Below are 21,464 nucleotides of genomic sequence, written 5' to 3'. Positions count from 1 at the left end.
CTTACAGAGGCCAAAGCCTCCCTGGTCCAAGGAGGGTCTGGCTTGGGGTAAGACTGCAGAAATTACCACCTGGCTTCAGTATCAGAGGTCAAGGTCAGTGTGAGATGGCTTACATTCATTCCCATCCCTCGCCTCTTGGTGGACTTTTCTGAGCTACTTCACCTCAGCAAGCATGTGAGTCCCACACTGTTTGCTAAGAGGTTTAGAAGAAACATCCAGGGTGTTTATTCTTAACCCTTCCTTTCATTCCCTTTCTAATCCTTTCCCTGCAAGCTGTGAAAACAAAAGGTCCCAGATCATTGCCACCAGTCCCGGCCTTTGCCCTCATGTTGCACCCACTGCTTGCTGCTCCCTCAGACCCACTTCTGCAGCTCTCAGGACCAGGATATCTAATGTAGCTCTCAAGATATCTAAGGTAGCCTCAAAAAGAAGGCAGATGTGAAGCAGCAACCACTTTTGGAGGCATTATTGTACTTATTTTAATGGAGACACAAGGGTGCATTCTGTCCTGAGAGTTATGGCTGACCATGGGTTTGTCCCCTATTTTTCAACATCATTTTGGGCTTCTCCCTACTGGCATATGTCTTGGGCAATTATCTGGCTAAGCTATATGTCAAATCAAATTGTTTGATTTCTAGATGGTAGATCAGAGGGCAAGACACCATCGTATTTCCACTTAACTGCTGAGAGTAAAAGAATCAAACTCAAAGCCCATCGTGGCAGAGCCATAGCAACACCATAATAAATGAATCAGTGGTTCCTCAATGAGAGCAAAAAGTGGCAACTACAAGCTGCAGGTTTTTTCTCAATATGGGAGACACTCTCTGGCAGGAGCTAAGCAGTCATCAGTACAGGTTTCATAAGGGTAGAAGTACAGCAGGAGCAAAACTCTGTTGACAACACAGCAAGCAATGATGTCATGAAGCCTGAAATGGAGTTTTGGAAGCTGGCACTAAAATTCTGTTGCATTTTACATCTGTTTCAACTTAGCATGCAAAAATCCACCCATCCACCTGATTCAATGATTTAAAAACCCAAATCATATCTAAGGTCTAGTTTTCCAAGATGTATTTCTGTGAGGCATGGGCTTGGGGTTTTTTCCACATCCTTAGAAATAGCTTAATACAATTCAGAGGAGACATAAATACTACATGAAACAGGAAGAGTACATGGACAATGTTAGAACCATTCTTTGCCAGAGTGCAAAATACGAAGACAAAGTAAAAGGAAAAGAAAAACAATCTGAAACACTTCTTGAAGACATAGAGCTACTGACTTCCTAAGTAGCCCCCTTAATAGATACAAGCAGAAACATGACAGAAAATGTGGATGACAATTAATCTCCAGTTCATTACCCAAATTCTGATGGTTTGTGAGAGACAGAATACACACATTTCAAGGTAAGATTAATCTACAGCCGTGGATTTTATCCACAAGTGGTATATAATCCATATAGTAAAAAGCAGATACAACTACTACATTTATTTGTTTTATTTATGTACATATATGAATTAATCTGAACTTAGCAAGAATGATAGAAATATTTGAGATGCCCTGACGGAAAATTGTTGCCCATCTTGAATCTCTTTTTCCCCTTGTTTCATGCTTTTGTTATTTAAGGACAACCATTGTATTCAGGATAGACAGAGGCATCAAGACAGGAATCCTATCTCCAAGGGTGCATGTGCTGGATGTCTAACAAAAAGGAGAGGAGCAATCCAGGCATTCATTGACACCTTAAATGAATTTCTCCAGCCCAATCACTTCCCCCATCTGACAAGGACAATGAAATACCTCAGCCCATTACATTGTCTCAGACCCTGCACTGGCAGTCACCCATAATTTCTAGGGATCATGATCCTTACAAAAAGTGTGCAAAACTAACAGTAAGGACAAACCATCCATTTATGTGTGACCTGGGCAAATAAAATGAGTAGTCACCAAGGCACAATCATATGAAAGTCCATGCTTTGGATGTTAAGTCACTTGTTTTTTGGGGTTTTTTTTGCTTGGTTGGTTTTTGGTTTTTGGATTTTGGGTTTGGTTTGGTTTGGTTTTTGTCTGTTTGTTTGTTTGGGGTTTTTTTGGTGTATCCAGTATGCAGTCATGAAAAGGTACAGGGAAAAATTGTAAAAGGTTTCATGGTTAAGATTAAGTGAGAAATAATTGTCCTCAACATTGTATTTAGGAGAAAAAAAATAGCCAGTCCTTTAGCTCAGGTTCACACATGATGCACTAAAACTGAGTGGTGAGGCACAAGTGGGTTAGAGGGAGGCAGAATAGATCTCAGAACTGTTCACTTTGCCTAGGAAGGAGCTGACAGGATACACAAAACTGATGCCCTATCGAGGCAGCCACGTTGGCTCCTGCTCCACTGGAAAAGAGAAACATTTGCCACATGGAAGCAGAAAAACATTGGCAGGAAAATAACTTCCATTTCCAAACTTGAAAAGGAGGTACTGCAAGCAGGAGGGGAAAAAAGGGAGAGAGGGGGAATAACACTCACCTGAAGCATCCCAATTTCACCTTCCAACTCTGACCTCATGATTTTGGGTATGTTTGAAAGTAATTAATTTATACAAAGACAGAAAGATAAATTAAAGGTAACTTCTGAATTCCAGATAGAGAGAAAGGCCGTGTGCTCAGCACCTGTGGGCTGCAATGAGGATGAGCAAGGACTCCTCTGAGAAAGTTATAAGGTTTTTATTGAAAAAAAAAGGTGTGGGGGGGGTGCCTTTTGGAACAGACGACCTTTAGAGGTCCCTTCCAACCCAAATTATTCTGTGAATATTCTGTGAATTATTCTATGAAGGCAATATAGCTCTCCTATACCAGTTATGAAGACAGAGACCTGGCATTATATATCTATATGGCATGCATATACAGTTACATACATACAGACTGGAAGAAAACAGTGGAAGAAGCACCAGCCAGAACATGCACTCTAAAAACACTCCTGGTCTGGGCTTTGTGTCAGTTTAGGACACAGAAGGAAGACAAAAAGTTGTATTTATATCAAGCCAGTGCTATTAGATATTGACAAAACTCTATGAGACATTTTTGTCTCATCTACAGCCTTCCATGCCTGTTGTCATTTGCTTCCAGAGCCTTATGGAAACCTGTCCTGGATTGTTGTTATTTTTTCCATTTTTTTGGCTTTTATTTATTTCCCTTGCCTCTCAGGAGCCGTTTGGTGGTCCCATAGCATCCTGCTGACCAGGGAAGGCTATGAGAACAAATAGTTATAGTGAATTAAAATACACACACTATCTCAAGAAAAACAGAGGAAAGAGGAGGGGCACTGGCTAAGCAAAGGGTGGTGGAAGTCGTGGGACAGAGAGCTGCCAGAAATGCTGAAGTGGGGTTTTATATCAAGACTTGTTTTAGACTTGGTCTCTGCAAGGAACAAAGCTTCTGAATTCTTCCCATGGCGGTATTGCAACTCGAACCTGCATATATTGAATCAGTTCAGTGTTGCCCTTGGATTTTAAATAAAGGTTTTGTTTGGAAAAAAAAAAATGCAAATGTTAGTTCTTGGCAGTGAGGTTTCTCCTGCTCATACTGATGGAGGAGCCCGGTGCTGTTACAGCAGGAAGAGGTGAGCTTGCACACAAACTTGGTGCTTCATCTCTGCAGCAAAGGCACTACACTGACCTGCATCTTCAAGGAAGACATTTTGCTAAAACAATGAACACCATCAGCCCCTCATCTCTAGGGCAAATGAACCCTGTGGTCCATGCTTGACCCAGGCTACGGCAGATTGTATCGGCTGTATTTGGATATTTTCCTTTCTAGCATCTGTTAAAAAATTATTAGCAGGTGCTGAAAACTGCGGCCTCCAACCCAGAGACCTAGAGCCAAAATACCAGAGGGGAAAAAGTCAGTTCCTGACAACTGCCTGACTCCAGGGTTGGACAAGCCAGAGAGACAATCTGCTCTTATGGAGATGCCAGATAAAAGGAGGGAAGTGGTAGCACCTCATGCAATTAGGGTTTTTTTAAATTTTTTTTCTTTGGAAGCTACAAGTGGCAAGGGCCAATACCTTCCTTCTGTGAAGTTATAAGCCTGGTGATCTCCTCTGATGCCATAAAGGAGTTAGACCAGCTTGCAGCTGATCAAAATAGGTGAGGCTATCTGTGCATCGTCCTGAATAACAAACTGAAGTAATTTAGGCATTTGCTGTGTAATGGTACTTGCTATGGAAGTATATCCCAGTGAATGCAGGAAATAAATTCTTATGTGCCATGCAATTAAAGACACACTCATGTAGAAATGAGCTGATATAAAGAAATATTCATATATAGCTATGCTTATGCCTATTCCAGCCTCCACTGCAGGGTTATTGCAACGTCGATGTGTTTGACATAAAAATGCAGTTTTATGGATTACACCTAAAGAGAAAATGTGTGAAAAGGGATTTTGTTTTTGGCTACAGCCCAGTCTCTTAATATAATTATAATTACTATTTTTACTACTACTACTACTACCACAGTGAATTGGGAGCCCTCTTGCTTCCACCTTGTTACAAAAAACAAGTACAGACCTGATCTAAAAAACAAGAGAGCTGGAAGAGGGAGAGAAGCAATGTGATTTCTCCAGGATGGATAACAGGAAAGGAGATAGATGTTGGATTCACCTCTCTTAAATTCCATTCCTCGGCATGGCCAGGGCCCTCACTGCTTCTCTGCCATAATTTCATACCTGGCTTTCTCAGAAAAGTCAAGATCAAAAAAATACCTTATTGATGCAATGGGGAGAATGTCTTTTGTTATTATTAGGGTAACTCTGCTCAGCATTTTGCAGCAGAGTTGGTTGGTAACCACGGGTGGGGACTGTCCTGAGTGGCCAGGGCTGATGGCCATGGCCACGGTGGGGAGGAGATGGTTGATGCTGGACACATTCCCCTTGACACTGCATGCAGCTGTGGTGACAGTCACACGGCAGAGGTATCAGCTTGCTCGGGTGGCAGACGTGTTGCTGAACGTGCAGAGGAGGGAATCAAGCAAGCATCTCTTTTCCCCTTTCTTTTTTCCTCTGCCTGCATTCATTATAGCCATAGTGCGAGCTGTTGTGCTGTATTTAAGCCTGAAAATCAGAAACGCATCTCTCCTGCTCCCTGCTTGACAGTTTGTCAAAGGAAAAGAGTTTTTTAAAAATCTCTCCGAGGATGAAAAAAAATGCACTTCTGAGTGCTATACAGGTGTTTTCCAGATTTGTTGTCATTTCATGCTGGGGTCTGCTGGGTGCTTTATGAAAAAGCCACTAAAAGTGCCAATTGCTTTCTGATGCCAATCTTAAACAAGATGGGTGCACAGCCTGTGCAGTCAGGAGGCATCCTCACCACAGCCATTGCTCTGTACCAGCCCTGCCTGCTCAGAGTTAGCTGCTCTCTGCCAGCTCTAGGACTTGAAAAATCAACTAAAACGAGATCATTCTCTCCTGCACACACGCTAGAAAGAAACATTTTGAGAGGAAAGGGTAGAAAAAGCAATGTGAGCTTACCCTGCAAATGGCAGCAGGCTCATGAGGACTAGGGAAGCTGTTTGCCAGGAGGCCAAATGGTTTGCCTGCAGCTCCAGGAAAAAAGATGTTATTTGGTGCTTGAAACTGTTTAAAGAAAACAAAGGGTGGCTGCTACATGCCTGCCCACCATAGTCTGGAGCACTGCACTGTTGTGGGGTATTTATGCCAACCAAATGGCAGTAAAATACCAGTACAGAGATTTGGGGAGATTTCGTTGTACACAGGCAGGAGCAGGTTCCAGTAGCTCGGCACAAGTAAGCTAACACATGGAAGGAACCCTGAGGAAAGGACTATTTTGCATTATCTCCATTTTACAGGTTTTAAAAGGGAGGTGGGGGAGATTTGCCATCAAGGGGGGCTGTCAGAGAAGGGGTGAGTTGTTCTGAGTCCCAGCCTTCAGCCCTGTGCATAGGCTGTGCCTCTTCGAGCAGATCTGGGGGAAGATTTATATCTCTGTTACAGAAGAGAAAAAAACACCTTCCAGATTCTACTATGGGAATTATTTCTTCCTACCAATGCTGATTTGTCTTGAGGGCACTGTTAGGATTAGCCGAGTTAGAAATCCATATTGTCAATTAAAAATTAATATTGTCCCAAAGAGACCCAGAATAACATAGGGTTTCACAAGGAAGAGTAACCAAGTTTGTGTGATGGTGATCAGCAAAAAGAAGCATCACACAGGAAGAAGTAATGACCCTACCTTGCTTTCAATCTGTATCCGTGTAGGCACATATGCAGCGGTAGTGGATCAAGGGTTGGACTTGATGATCTCTGAGGTCCCTTCCAACCCAGCCAGTTCTATGATTCTATATGTATCAAGTGATTTGCACATGTACAGTCACAAAAAAAAAACAAAAACAAACAAACAAAACCCACAACACACTTTCAATCTACATTCTCCCCAAATACTGCTGTTATTACAGACCTTCTCTATCCAGTCATCCAGCATCAATCCTATTTTGTATCCCTTTGACATCAGGAAGAGTGTGAACATTTCCTACCTCATTACTGCCTTTCAAAGGCAGCCACAGCCACAAAAAATAGACCTTGGGGAAGGGGCGGGGGCTGGGGGTAGTGGGGGGAATAAAATCTCTGCACACACAAGCACATCCCCACCTGCCAGTTAACTTCTCTCTTTTGTGCTTTGAAGAGGCATCTCACCTCTTACAAGGGAAGCAAGTTTGCTGTGGAGGGAGATGTGGTTAGTAATTCTGTCTGTGCTTCCCTGGCCTCCTCTGAGCTGAGGATGCCGTGGGCCCAGCACTCCCTCCCGTGCTCCACAAAGAGTCAGTCCTGAACCAGACTGACTCCCTGGCATCCCTGGTTCCTCCCAAGTCCCGCATTTCCCAAACCATCCTTCAAAACTGTAGTGCTGGTGGCTGAAGAGATGGTTAGCCAGCAGCAACTGGACCATGACAGAAATGCTAGTTTATAACCTGGCAACATAGATTTGGCTCTGAAACAAAATAGATCCCATTATAATCCCTGTGCTCAAAGGCAAGCTTGGGGTTTAAATAACCTCTGATTGCAAGATAACACCCTTGGTGTACTTTAGCTTTAATGAAGTTTAGTGTATAATCCTTCTCAGCTATGGGACATACTCTCCCATTGCCCTGCTGGCTGCTTTAATGGTGCCTCAGTTAACAGCTCCTGCTGAAGAGGCAGCAGCATATCTTGGTCAAACTAAATGTGCACAGTCTCAGGAGTCAAAATCTGAATATGTATAGAGTGCATAAGTAATCATTAATGCATAGCACGTCCCCTCTGGTCATTTAAATAAATTATTGACACCAGCATCACCACAAAATGAACCAGGTGCCACCTCAATGGTTGAGATTCTATAGGTAAGTGCAAATTATCAAAGTGCTTAAAAATTTCCAAATCTTCCTAAAACAAAGGAATAATCAAACATAACTGGTTGTATAGATGTGTGTGCTTGTGCATGTCAGGGTCTGTGTGTATGAAATTGCATGTATGCCCACCTTAATGCTTGCACACCTCAATGTTGTGACCTTAATGATTTGTTTTAAATGGTGGGTGAAGGATGCCTATAGCATCTATATGTGTATATCCAATTTTCACACTTGCCGTGCCAATTCTTATTGCCATGTAGTCTACAAATTGCTTCTGGAAAAGTGTAATCCTGGCTTTACCTCTGTGTTTTAAAAATCATTTCCCTGTGTATTATCTCTTCACAGCTTTATACATTTACGCTTTTACTCGCCAAATGCCTTGACTAGAATGCTATATCCCTGAACAGAAATATATTCCCCCCTGCTATTTTTCTGCAGGAGCTTGGTTCATTCAGAAACAAGGAAGAAAATACGAATGATTGTTTTTAAATTCCCCGACGTGCAGAGCTCAGGCAAGCCACAGATGCAAATGTGGGAAGCAAATCTAGAGCTGGCATTAGGAAATGGCTGTGTTCACCACTGAGCTTCTAAGCAAGTGCTTTTATTTTGGCACGGTTGGAAGCTGCCATTTTGATAAAATCCCTGGTTTTCTGGACAGGGTATGGCAAAGATGGCACAACACATCTACTGCACAACACCACCATGCTCCCCCCCCAAAAAAAAATACCAACCATCAATCAAGCACCTGCTGCCAATGCTGATCTATGCACATCCATGTCACCAGCAACCCACATATCTGTCCCTTTTGTCACTGGGGAGCACCAGAGGGCCCTGTGCCAGCCCAGCAAATGATACCGCTGCCTTCTTCAAGTTGGGAGCTCAGTGTTGATGAGAGGAATCCTGAGCTGGAAAGTGTCAATGCTGTGTCATCACCCCAGCAATGCAAGGGTAGAGATGGGGTCCTTTTTTCAGGAGGTGAAGTTGTCTCTCCTCAAAGGCGCAGACAGAAGGTGGCATACAAAAGGTGCACATCCCTCTTCCCTGGGGAGGTCACAGGGTCTGCCAGGGGGACAGAGTTGGCTTTCTGCACATTTACAGCCTTTCAGGAACACCCTGTTCAGCCTCACATCTGGGCTGGCTCTGTCCCTGCCCAACCAGAGGATGGGACATACGTTCCTCCCCACTCCTGTCCCTATCTCTTTGTCAGATGCATGGGTCCTTTGAGGAAGCTGCAGATGATGCTTCTGGCAGGGCAGCAGGTAAGATAGGCTTGAGATGGGCAGGACAGCATTATTTGTCCCCAGTCTTTTCTGAAGCTTAGAGCTACTGTTTAAAATATAATCCTCTGCCTTCCCACTTTGATTTGGGTACAGTAAATGAGTATTGTAGAATTCTTATTTTGCCAAGAGATGGGCAGCTGAGAAAAGGAAGGAGCAATACCTTGACTCCTAGAAAACTTTGGACTCTGTTTCTTAAGTGGCAAAGTTGTGAAAATAAAGCAAATACTACAAAAGAGGCCACTCACATAAAGTCACATCTGCCATTACAGGGAACCTTGTTGTCACTCTGCACCCTGGGCTCTGCTTAGTGACAGAGGTTGGTTGCATCCTTAGAGAGCTCAAGGGAGAAAGTGGCTTGAATGTCAGCAATGTTGCATTCCTTTCAAGGTTGTTTTTGCTTTCCTCTGTATCCTTGGAAAATCCCTGTGGATTTTACTCTCCTAATGAGCATGATCTAAGGGTATTTGGATGAGATTGTAGTCTGTGTGGAGGGGCGGGTTGGGAACTGTGTGTGTTCATGAACATGTTGCCTGTGTGTGGTGGGTTTTTAGTTGCCATTGAAGAAATGGTCTTTCTTTGGGGAGAACACAAATCAAAACTGGGGTAGAAAAGAAGTGGATAAACTCATGTTTTATGGTGGCTTATAAAAGCCATGAAAGTATGTCCATTTACATTGCTAGAAAATTGCTGCTAAATCCTTAGCTTGCTAGTTCATGAACATTTTTGAGGAAGGGGGTTATTCACATCCCTGCTTCACTACCCTACATAAAGAGCTCTGTGCCCACAGTTCCTCTTCGTATTGGAACTTAAGATCTTCCCATTCACCCTGCTTTCTGTTTAAGAGCAGATTGCATGCACTCAGCCCAAAGCTTCACCTCCAAGCACTGCCCAGCTGGCTCATACCCCTGGGAAGGTCTCAGCTGCCAACTGCAAGTATCAGACCCCAGCAACTGGGGAGGTTAAGCTGAGTCTTGGGTTATATTTCTCTAGCCTCAGCAGGATGCTCTAAATGAAAAACACAACTGGAATACGGACATTCTCAAGTAGAGTATAGAAACCGATGAAGTAAATGCTGGGAAGTAAGATATTGGGAAAATCCTGGGCAGGTTGCCCTGAGCCCTTGTTCAGGTGAAGGCACAGCATAAAATAAGCCAAGGTTCCAAGGGACTGCATGATGAACAAGTTCAAGGCAGAGGGGGTTTTTTCTGTGCTAGAGGACTGGGGAGAAGGGAGGAGGGGAGGAAGGATCCAGGGCTTTTGGTCATGGCTGTTGAAGCCAGAGGCTGGTGCTGCCCTGGCTCATCACCAGCAAACTTGGAAACCAAAAAGCTGCTCTGAGGCGAGACTGCCTCCCTACTCTCCAAGAAATGAAGACATGAAAGCTTAAATGAAGCCGCCTGTGAAAGGACCTGGGCTGGGGTAAAGTCAAAGCAGCAAGCCCCTACCACTGGCCTACCCTCAGTGAGCAGAGGCTGTGAGCTGGGACTGTCACTGCAGACACGCCTGGGCTAGGTTGGGGTCGTTTGTGTTTGCTTATGGCTTTAACAGGCAAGTTTTCTGTCACCACAGAGAGTCTGCATTTTTGTGGAATTCAAATATTCCTTAATTAGGTGTTGTCTCTTAACAGAATGAAAAGAGGGCTTTTATTTAATTTCATTTTGCCATTCCCATTTGCTCCCGTTTGTGTTTAATAACTGGGTAGGAGAATGTTAAAACATCTGCTCTAAAATATTTTGTAGCACAGCCTCAACTTCCAAATGTTATATGCCAGCCATGTTGGTGATGGTGGGTGTCCAGGGATCCCCTTGCAGACTTGGGAGAGGGGAAAGCTGGCTAGGTTTGTCCTGTTGCATCTCCTCTCTTCACCTATTTCTCAGGGGAGGCAGCTTTCCTCCTCCTTACTTAAGCTGAAAAGGTCAGACGCGAAAGATGCCCCCAATAAATGTATGTTAACTCCCTGACAGTGATTAACAGCGCCAGCCTCAGAGGCTGAGGGGCTCTTAGTCCAAGCGGGGAGGTGCAAGCAGGGCAGGCAGAAGAAGCAGAATGGGAAGGCAAGGGCAGGGTGGAAAAGTACAGGCGGAGATGGGCAGGCAGAGGCAGGAGCAGTTGTGGTCGGACAGGAGGGGTCGTAGGAGTCGAAGCCGGAGGTCGAGGGGGACTGAGTCCTCCCCCATGGGCACCTCCCGGAGCTCCTCCCATGATATTGCCCCAGGGTCCTTGGGACAGGGACCGCTCCCCCCACTCACCCAAACGAGGTTTGGGCTGTAAAACATGTGTGTGCTGAGAAACTGCCCCCGGTCCCATACAATCCCACGGGCAGGGGCTGGTGCTGGTGCCCGTGAGCGGGCGGCTAATCCAGTAAATTCAGGCTCTGGGTTGGAGTGGGGTTGGTGCCGTGGGGTCCTTCTTTTTTTCCTCCAGCCACCAACAAGCAATTCGTGTCACCCGCGGTATCCGGCGTGCTGACTCCCCGGGCTTGCACCCAGCGCATCCTTCACCTCCTGCACCTCCACAAGTTGGGCAGACCCCGGGGCTGCCCCACCATTTCCATGCCCCAAAAATAGCACCCTGCGAAACGTTCCGGCTCCGCAGCCCTTTGTCCACCCTCCATAAACGGAACTGCCCTGGGGTTAGGGGTTGTGGGGAGAAGAGAAGCATCCCGGGCTTGGCCGCCTGTGCTGGGTCAGAGCCGGGCACCGCTCGCTCTGCCAGTCTGAGCGTGAGGATGAACAGAATTCCTCCTCTCCCAGAAATGCCTTTTTATTTTTAACGTTTAGGATGTGGGCCCTGCTCACAATCTGCTGGGCAAGTAGTCAGCTGCTGAGCAGGAAGACCTCACAACCGCTGCCGTGTAACCTCCGCGGTAGCGCAGCCTCGCTCGCCGCCTCCTCGGTGCTATCGCGTGAAAAACTCCCTTTTATCGCAACTTCGGGCCCAAACCCTCCCTGTTCGGCTTTTATTTCGGGCGGCTGGTTTCGAGAGGAGAGGTTAGCTATGTTCGATATACTCGGTTAAGCGCTTTAATGTTAACATTACGCGGCAGTTAAAAAATACGCCACGTCCTGGCTGACGAGCGCAAGTAAAGCACCTCTTTCTCCTCAACGTGCCAGCTAATTATTAATTCTTTTTCCCTGCTATTTGTGTGAGTTTGGGAACCTAGCGCAACCCCCGGCACCTGCGCGATTCCCGAGGTGTGTTTTCTGTTTACACACACACACCCACACGCGTGTTTTATCACCCGTTTCTGAGAGGCCTCGTAGCTCTGGAGGCTCTGGGGGAGCAGTGGATGAACGGCGGCCCCCACTCTGTGAAAACCACCGCCTCCCCCCGCTTCGACTCTTGCAGCTGTGGGACTCAGTACCCCGCTCCCCCAATGGGCCCGGGCCGGGGCCGAGGGGCGCCGGTCCCCCCAGGGAGGTACCCGACTGCGCGGTCAGGGGGGACTCTCTCCCCTGCACCTGCCTAGCTCTAAGTTTGGGCTTTTTGGGACGGACCGAAGATGGAAATGAAGCATCGGGCTTCTTCCCCTCCCGCAGGGAGGAGCCGGCCGGGGCCCGTACCGACGGGGATGTACGTTCAGTTCACCTCCGCGGGGTTTCCGTGGGGAACGGCCGGGCTGGCATTGGGGTGGAGGAGACCTTCTATACGTGTATAGCCAAAATATATATGCGGGCAGCACCAGAGGACCAGGAGCGGGGATGTCATCAGGGCCAAGATACGGTATTCCCCCCATATAGTATACACAGCCCTACCCGCCCTCCGGCGCCTCCCCACAAGTAGGCAGGGTAAGCCCGAGGGCTTGCAGGTGTGCTGTGGCCTGCAACAGGACCTCAGCCTCCCCTGCTCTACCCTTAGCCTGGGAAGGATAGGACACGATAGGAAACTACGCGTTTCCAACCCCATCCTACCTGGCGGGTGCTTCCCAGGGAAACAGCCCAGCACCGCCAGGCTGAAAAACCCCGCTCCTCCCGGGGCTGCCCGGGGGCCCTGCTGATCAAGGAACCGCTGGGCCCGTCCTGGGAGCCCAGAACTAGGGCCCAGATGAGGGAAGGAGTCTGATGCTATCACCTGGGGGCAGCCGTGGAGAGTCCCACGCGCGGAGCCACCGTCCCGTGGGGGCCGCTATGATAAGGCACTAGCTGCGGGGAGGTGCGAGGCTTGGTTGGTTGGTTGGTTGGTTGGTTGTTGGGGTAAGCATCGGCGGTCGCAGCTGTCCCTGCCCTGTACCCATTTCTTTCCTGCTCCCAAACGCAAACCTCCTTGCTGCTTCCCCCTGCATCTCCGAGCCCCTCGGCTTCCCCCCAGCACACCCCCACGCCCTGTCCGACTTCGGGCAGCAGATTCTCAGCCCTTCTTTCATGCCCTTCAAGCCGTTCCCTTTTGTCCTGACTGCTGATGACCCATTTCCTCCCTTTCCCCCTTCCTCTTTCCCCTCCGCCCCCCCTTCGCCCCGGTCTCCGTCCCACCCTCCCTCCTGGCCGTCCTCCTCCCGGCCGCACGGCCCAGTAGCCGCCGCGGGCCGCGCTCCTCCGCCGGCCCGGGCAGGAGAGTTGGCGGGGGGGGAGGAGGGGACGGGGAACCGGAGCCTCGTCCGCGCCGTGTTTGTTTTCCTTTCCCCCCTGAACGCTAGATTAAGACGTGAAGATTACACTTTTATTGTGGCGGCCGAATAATACCACGAGTCAACACACACAGCAAACAAAAGTGCTTGTCGTACATGGCCAACCCCGCTGGGAACCGGGCTGCGGGCTGCTGCAAAAATCAAGCTCTTCAGTGCTAATTACAAATAAATGATGATGTGCTCACTAAGTAATTGATTTAATGAAGTTCCTATGAAACTATTAAAACCGGGTAGAGGTCAGGCTGGAGACGCCCCAGAGCGCCCATTGTGGGATGTTTAACTCCGCCAATCTCCTCGGAAAGACATCGGGGCTAATAGGTGAAGTCACAGCTGGTTCGGGCTGACTTTTGCAGCACCGGCACTGGCCTCCCCAAACTCGTCCAGCAGCCCGCACCGTAAGTCTGGGGACCCGAGTGCCCCCTGACACACCTCGGCCCACTGCTCCCCGCTCTCACCATCTCCCTTCCCGCATCCGTTCTCCAAGGGGCTCACTCCCTCCACCCCAAGACCAGAGCCCCCCGGCGCGTAGCGCCCCCAGCCCTCCCTAGGCGCCCATCCCCGTCCCGTCGGGGCTGCGCTGGGTACTCACACTCTCGGCCTGGCCGCCTCGCTGCACCTCAACCAGGCGCCTCCGCGCCTCTCCCCAGCCTAATTAAAGAGGGGGGAAGTGGAGCTCTGAACTTGTGTCTACCACTACAGGGAGGCTGTAATTCCACCCCCCCTTCGGCCCCAACACCCCCCCTCCCGCCCCCCGCACTCACTCGCACACACACTTCTTGAAGAAACTTAAGCTAGGATGCCAGGTAGGGTGCTTGGGAGATTTTGGCAAGGTGCCTGGAAGGGGATGTGTGCCCATTTTTCCTTGAAGGGTTTTCTTGTTTGAAAGGCCATTTGGAGCGCTTTAGACGGGCTCGCCGTGTGAAAGGAGGAGGAGAGGGGGAACACAGACATTAAAAAAGAAGAAAATCCGGCTATTGGATTTCCCAGCCCCACGCTCAGCTCAGCTTAACCCCCCCACTCCCCTTACAGGGCAGGGCAGAGCGGAGGTGGCCCCTCGCCCCCCCTTCATTTGGAGGGGGGGGCCCTAACCTGACCCCAGTTCCCAGTGTTCTTTGGGGGCGGTGGGTCCCCGCTGACCTCGGCGGCAACAAGGGCAGCCCACCCTCCTCCACCTGCCAATGGACCCCTCTGCACAGCCTTGCTTTTAACTCCCGGTGCCTTTGGAGGGTTGTAAACGAGTCGAAGCAAAAAGGAGAGACGCTCCCCGATTTTCGACCCCGTTGCTGGCATTTGCTGAGCGGGGAGGCGATGCCTCCCATGGGCAAAGACCCTCTCAGCCTCCAGCGATTCTGGGGGCGGACGGGGGGGAACAGCTCCCCCATCGGGAGTTGGGCAGCGCCCCCGACGGCCGGGGCAAGTAGGACGGGCGAGAAGCAGGGACGGGGCCCGGGAACGGCTTCTCACAGAAATGCGGGGTACCTCTGCCCTCCCTGAGGAGAGGGGAGCAGCTAGCTCCTCCACACGGGAAGATAAGTGCGGAGTAAGGTGCCCCGCCGGTTGCCCCATGCCTGCCCCTTCCCCTCTCTTTCCCCCAATGGCTTCTGGGTCTTCTGCTCTCCTCCACCCCGCCGTGCCTGGGGTGTCCCACACGGAACAGGGCGCATCTGGGGACCTGGGGGGGGCTCAAACGCCAGCAGCTGTCGTCATGCACCAGAGCAGAGCCAGGAAGGTGCAGACGGGCACGGCGGGACTCCCCACGCAAGCACGAGTGGGCTCACAGACGGGGCGGGAGAGTGGGAGCAACCGGCCTGAGACTGCTCCCCCGGTTCCCTCGCAGGATTTTGCAGAGGGCCGCCTTTTTTTGCTGTTTGATGGGTTGTTGGTTTTTTTTGGTCTTTTGTTGTGGGTTTGTTGTTGGTGTTGGGGGGATGGGTGGAGGGGTGGGTTTTTTTTTTGGTTTGGGTTTGGTTGAGTTTGTTGGTTCTTTTTGTTGGGTGTTTTTTTTGTTTTGTTTTTAGAAAACGATTAATTTGAAACAAATGAAGCTCACCCGCCTCTTGTTTGCCAAACAGCCTGCTGGCAATGTGCAAACAGGCTTTCACCCCGGCGCGGTGCCCCCGCTCCGCTCCCTGCTGCCCGGCTCCAGCCCCGGCCATCGCACCCTCCTCTGCCCCTGCCCCTGCCCTCCCCTCCTGGCCCTACAATACCCCTTGATTACTATCTCCCCGTTGCCCTTAGTGCACGATCCGGGTTTCTCTTCAGCCTGGAAATAAGAAGTGACACATGCACCACTAAACCAACGTGTGGGGAAAGCTCGGGGTTGAGAGGGGCTATTGACAGGAGCGCTGCAAAGAGACAAAGCTGGGGGCTAGTGGAATCAGATGCAGCCCTTAATTAACACCATCTTAAATAGTCCAACAGGCACTGAAGAAAAAGTTGAAGAAAAACTTTAAGGCTGAGTGCCCCTCGACAAGCTCCTTTTTTTTTTTTTTTTTCCTCGTGTCATTCAATATTTAATGCACTGTGCTTGTAATGCTACTACTGGTGCTCCTTTCTCAGCAAGTACATTATTTTTTCACGGTGCCCATAGCCAGGGAAAACCCTTTAGGCAAAGAAAATCAAAATGTTTGTTGTTTTGGATGACTTATAACTCTTGTTTAACACAAGCACTTTCAAGAAAGTATAACAGGCGCAGCCTCTAAAGCAAACAACGAAATCCTTGTGACAGAGTCGGACACAAAAAGCACATTGTGTTATGGACTATCCCTTTTCTCTCCTGCTAGATGGGTGCCTGTCTGAGGCTGAACACCACGATGCCATTTTACTTTTGAACTATTGTTTTTGAGTTATGCCATGTGGTCAAAAGGAGAAGAAGGGAGGTTGTTTCCAAGCTCATAAGACAAACGAGTTGCATTTCATTGAACTACCCCAGAGCTCCTTTAAAACGAGGTTTAAATGTCACCTCCATGTTTTTAATGGACACAGGGCTTCAGGGGCGACCCTTCAAAGCGCCTTCGTAATAAACGACCCTTATTAAATATGTCTCTGCCTGGGAAAATCACTTGGCAGAGGAGAAAAAAAAAAAAAAGGGAGTGGAGGGGGGCGTAGCCGGGGGGGGGATAGCTGGGCCATGGCACTACCGGAGCAGCTCCCGCCGCCGCCCCCCCTGCTCCTACCGGGACCGGGACGGGGCGGAGGACCGGTCTCAGTCCGGATCCCTGCCACCGGGCCGAGCCGGAGAGGGTGCGGGAGGGGGGGGGGGCACCCGCCTTCCTCTCGCGTCCCAAACTCCTTTTCCTCCCTCCGCCCCCCCCTCTCCCCCCAACCCCCAAAATAAGAGGCTGAGTGAAAGGTTGGGGTGTTTTCCTCCTGACTTCTTTTTGTTCTTAGCAGAGCGGCGTCTGCGAGTCTGAGCTGGGAAGTTACTGATTTGCAGGCTGCATGTTAAGGCAGCCCATGTAAGTAATTTCTGCGGGCATCCCGGCAAAGGAGAACAAATCGTTGACAAAGGCGAGCTCTTTCAATTCAGCAGCGTCGTTAGGGAAACCAAAAAGTATTCTTCCTATAATAAGTTCCACTTCAAAGGATTTCTCATTCAACGGTGACTGCTTCGCACTTTTATTAAGTCCGGGCTTTTTCACTTGGCGGAATCATCTGTTTGGTTATTTTTCATCGTGTTTATTTTTCACCATTCACACAGTACTTGTATTAAATAAACAAAGAACAATCGCTCTGCAAATAAAAGTGCTTAGGTGGGAAAAAAAAGGGGGGGGGGACAGAGGAGAAGGAGAAGAGCTGGAGCTTCTTCCCTGCTTATTTGCTTGTTTATCTGCTGAAGTTTTTTCGGTTTGGGTTTTGTTTTGTTTTGGGTTTTTTTTGAGGGGGAGGGAGGATGGTCCTAAAAAAGAGGAGGGTTGGGAGAGAGCCCCCCCCACAAAAAAAAAAAAAAAATGCGACGTTCTGATGAAGTGAAAATTGACTGCGCTAACACGGCATGAAACTAAAGGTCAATGCAACTGTATCTTAATAGAGTGTCTCGAATCGAGGTGGACTATTTTAAATGCAGCTTGCTTTTGCTGCGCTCATTGCCATAGCAATCCTAACGCTCCATGTTGATGTACCATAAAAGCAGTAGTTTGAATTTCAAAGAACCTGCCTTTGAACTTCTCCCTGCCTGATTAGGCACTTGCGTGGTGTGTGTGTGAATGCGGGAGCGTGGTTGTGTGTGCCGGCGGTACGCGGGATGCGGGGGGGAGTGGGGGGCAGCCCCCCGCCGGGGTTTGGGTGTCCGAGCCGGGGGGGGAGCGTGTGTGTGCGAGTGTGTATGATCGTGTCCGTGTGTGTACTCTATAACCCCTCCTGTTCTTCTCTACCTGGAAATATTTTTCCGGAGTGGGGTGGAATTGACACTCCATCCTACCCAGCGCTTTACAACTCCCTGGCGACGTCTCTATAGCAGCACGAAAAGCGGGAAGAAAAACAAACAAACAAAACAAAACAAAAAAAACCCCAACAACTGAAAATCCTTGGTTCTCCCCCACCACCCCCCGAAATCAACAGCCTGTCGCGGGAAGGGGGTCCCTCCTGATCCCCTCACCCCCCGTCCATGGAGGATGTTTGGGGGGCGCAGCCCCGAGGCTCTCCGCCGAGAGCTCCCCTGCTTATCCATCGCCCCCACCACCACCCCCAGTGCCATTTCCCACACTCCCGAAATTTTTTAGCCCCTTCAAACTTCGCCATCTCTGCTGCAGCCTTTAAAGGGCCGAGCGCCAGCAATAGTGTGTGGCGAGATGTCTCCCAGCCCCGACTACAAAGGTAGATGATTTAAACAGTGTTTGCTAGGACCACGTTTCGCCTAGGAAAAGATGAAGTCTTTGATGATGGCCAACTCGGTGTCAATAAGTGGCTTTCTTTGAGCCATATTCAGATGGGAACGTCTTGCTTGCCAATTGCCATAGAAATCTTAACACACCATGAAGATTGTCCAAGCGCCAAGCCTTCCGTTCTGGGCTAAATTACTTTGAAGTGGGGCAGGACGTGCACTGGTCAATGTTAACTCTATAGGGCGGGCAGGGAACACTAGGAGAGTGAGATCGGGGCGGGGGGGAGGGGGGGAAGCAGAAAATAAGAAGGGGAAACTTGTTTTAGACACTCTATACAAGGTTCTGCTCATTGTCAGATATCTTTTATCTTTTATATTTCCCATGAATGATTCATGTCTCTGTGGCTTTGTGTCGCCCTCCTTTTCACAAGAAACTTCATTAGGGAGCTATAAGTTTTCCCATTGATTGAAGCCCTCATTTATGAGTGTTTTTCTGCTTCGTATGTTGGTTATTGTCATTCTGCTTGAAACAACTCTTTGCAACCTGTTTCACCTTTACCACATTTAACAAAACTGACTTGAAAAACACTCTAACCTTTTTGGTGAAACTGTTCTTGACATTTTGACCAGTCGTTTTCGAGCACTGGTAAATTACGGAGGGGGGGGAGAGATCATTTTGTGCTGGTTTTATTTATTTTTTTTTTTAATACAAGGAAAAAAAATAATCCCGGAGGATGCTGACACACGCCTCTCCCGGAATTTTCCAACAGCGGCTTTCACTCAGTTTCCCTCTCTCGAAGTGAGAAACGTGTGCCCCCACTCAGCTCCATTAAAACTTTTTTTTTTCGTTTTTTCTTTTTTTTCGTTTTTTTTTTTTTAATTCTTTTTTTTCCTACTTCATTCCAGCCATCTCCTGGCATTATTTCTCGCCTGACCTGGCTGTATTTCAGAAGAATCTTCTGGCATACGGTTTTACCACTACGTTTTCTACTGAAGACTAGTGCTATTTAACTCACTAGTATCTGCAAAAGGAGACTGCCAAGAAGGGTGGTTTTTTCCCACTAACATCTTAATTGATTTGATTTGATACTTTGAGTAGCTGTCCTTGAGAGATATAAAAAATATGGTGTGTTCTGTAAATGACCAATAAACACCTGACTTTTGTCTGCGTCTTATCTCTTGATCTCTCCTTCCCTTTCTCTCTCTCTCTCTATCTGCCAGTTCACTTACCCTTCTCTTTCCCCTGAGCATGGAAAGCCAGCAGCAGAGCACCCAGCTGCCCCCCAAAATCCAGCCCCCCCTCCAACACCTCCATTAGCCCGCCTGACTTCCAGGGACAAACACCCACGGGAGAAGAGCCTGCAGCTGCGGGAGGAGGCAGGGATGCTCGTCCCAGAGCATTCTCCCCATGCGTGACTGCAAACCCAAATATAAAGCCGAATGAGAACCGAGTTCATTCACACGTTTCGCCGGGGAAACCCAGAGTGTCTCAGATCCCCATCTTCCCCACCCCCAAATCTCCCGGTGCTACTTCTGTCGCCATGTGAGACTGAGACTTTATCTGACTCTACCTACTGACCCTCGGGGGGGGTGTGTGTTTTGGACTGTCTCTGTTCCTCGTCTGTCAGTAAGGCACATGCAATACACAGAAATAATATTTTTATTCATTTGCATGATAATATTTTTTTTTCCTTTTATGGGGTTTACAGAGATGCAAAAATTTAAATTAGTATTATTTCATTTAGGAGGTATCATGTGTCATAAAACTGATGGGCAAGTGTGTGACCCTACGTGTAGGAAGTACATAAAAATAGTGATATATCCCCCCGAGCCATAGTTTATAAACCCTGCCATGTAGTAATGTATAGTGCAATCTGTTGTTGAAAAAATGCATAAATTAAAAAGTTCGTTTATAAATCAGCACCAAAATATCTCTAATAAGATTACATTACATAAATTATTCTTTAAAAAGTCCATAGCTTACTTTATTATTTTCTATTTATTCAAATGGGCTCTGAAAAACGAATAAAAAACAAATAGGACGAACTTTAAAAAATTATTTTCTATTCAAGTTTTCTGTTTTGTTTTTGTTTTGCTTTTTTTTTTTTTATGTAACGCTTGATTCTTTAGATCCAACACAACAATATGAAGACAACGTTTAAAGGCTTCCAGAGTGACAGCACCATGCACTGTACTAATAATATAATATCTCTATGAACTATATATATATATCAGCACCAACACACCGCACGGAGGACATGCAGGAAGAGTCTGTTTCACATGACATCGTTCATTCAAGTAAGCTGAAAAATATAATTTTTTTCCTTTCTTTTTTTTTTTTCTTTTTTTTTTTTTTTTTTTTTTTTTTTACAAACCACAGCTTCATAAACAACAATCTATCACCAAAATTAATAAGAGAATTCTTTGGTGTGCTCTGTACTCTTCCCGGGGAAAAAAAATTAAAAAAAAAAAAAAAAAAAAAAAAAAAAAAAAAAAAAAAGAGAGAGGGAAAAAAAGGGTTATGTCAGAAAATAAATTAATTCAACTGTACAAAATAATCGCGTTCACATACACGTTATTAACAATGACAAGACGACATCCACCATTCACGGCACACAAAACACATTTCCACAAGCTCTGGGGGAGGGGACGGAGGCTGCCTCTTCTCTCGGGGTCTCTGAGGAGGAATTAGTGCTCTTTAGTTTATTTGCGCCCCTCTCCTGATGGACAGGCGAGAGGCCGGGGTGTTCTCCTCTCCCCATAGACCCTCAGCCGCTGGGAGGCTGTGGGGGGGGGAGTTGGGTGGGCACCCCGACACCAGCCCGACCCCTGTATTTTCTTTACCATCAGCTCTGTTCCCCTCACCCCAGGTGAGGCCACCGGAGAGGGATGGTAAAAAGCAAGAGTGTTTGCAGGCACCGGCTCGGCTAGAGAGAGAAAAAAACCCTAAACAATATATATATTATAGTAATAATTAAAAAATAACAATCCCCAGCCCTCTCTCCTCTCTGACTCTCGTGGGGACCAGAAGGCTGCTCCGGGTCTGCACGTAGGGCTGAAGGGAGCTAGACACAAAGTCTGCCTCTACGAGACAAACTTAAAAAACCCTCAATAACAATGATTAAAGAGTAATTTTAATAGCAACCCCAAGAGAACAGAAAATTGTTGTTAGTTTTCGTGTAGTTCTTTAGGGAAAAAAAATGTATCACAGTATCTCAGCTGTCAAATAGCAGCGGGTTTCTTTTATTCTCGGGCTACGTTTTAAGAGCCATGAGTGTACAAACCATGGAGGAGCCGTGAGGGAGTGTTGAATCTTTTGTCTTTCCTTCCTTAAATTGTTTTCACATGTTTATGACTAAGGC

The sequence above is a fragment of the Calypte anna genome, chromosome 1 (assembly GCF_003957555.1).
Source record: "Calypte anna isolate BGI_N300 chromosome 1, bCalAnn1_v1.p, whole genome shotgun sequence".
In the NCBI taxonomy this organism is placed as follows: Eukaryota; Metazoa; Chordata; class Aves; order Apodiformes; family Trochilidae; genus Calypte; species Calypte anna.
Note: the sequence above shows the minus strand (reverse complement) of the source record.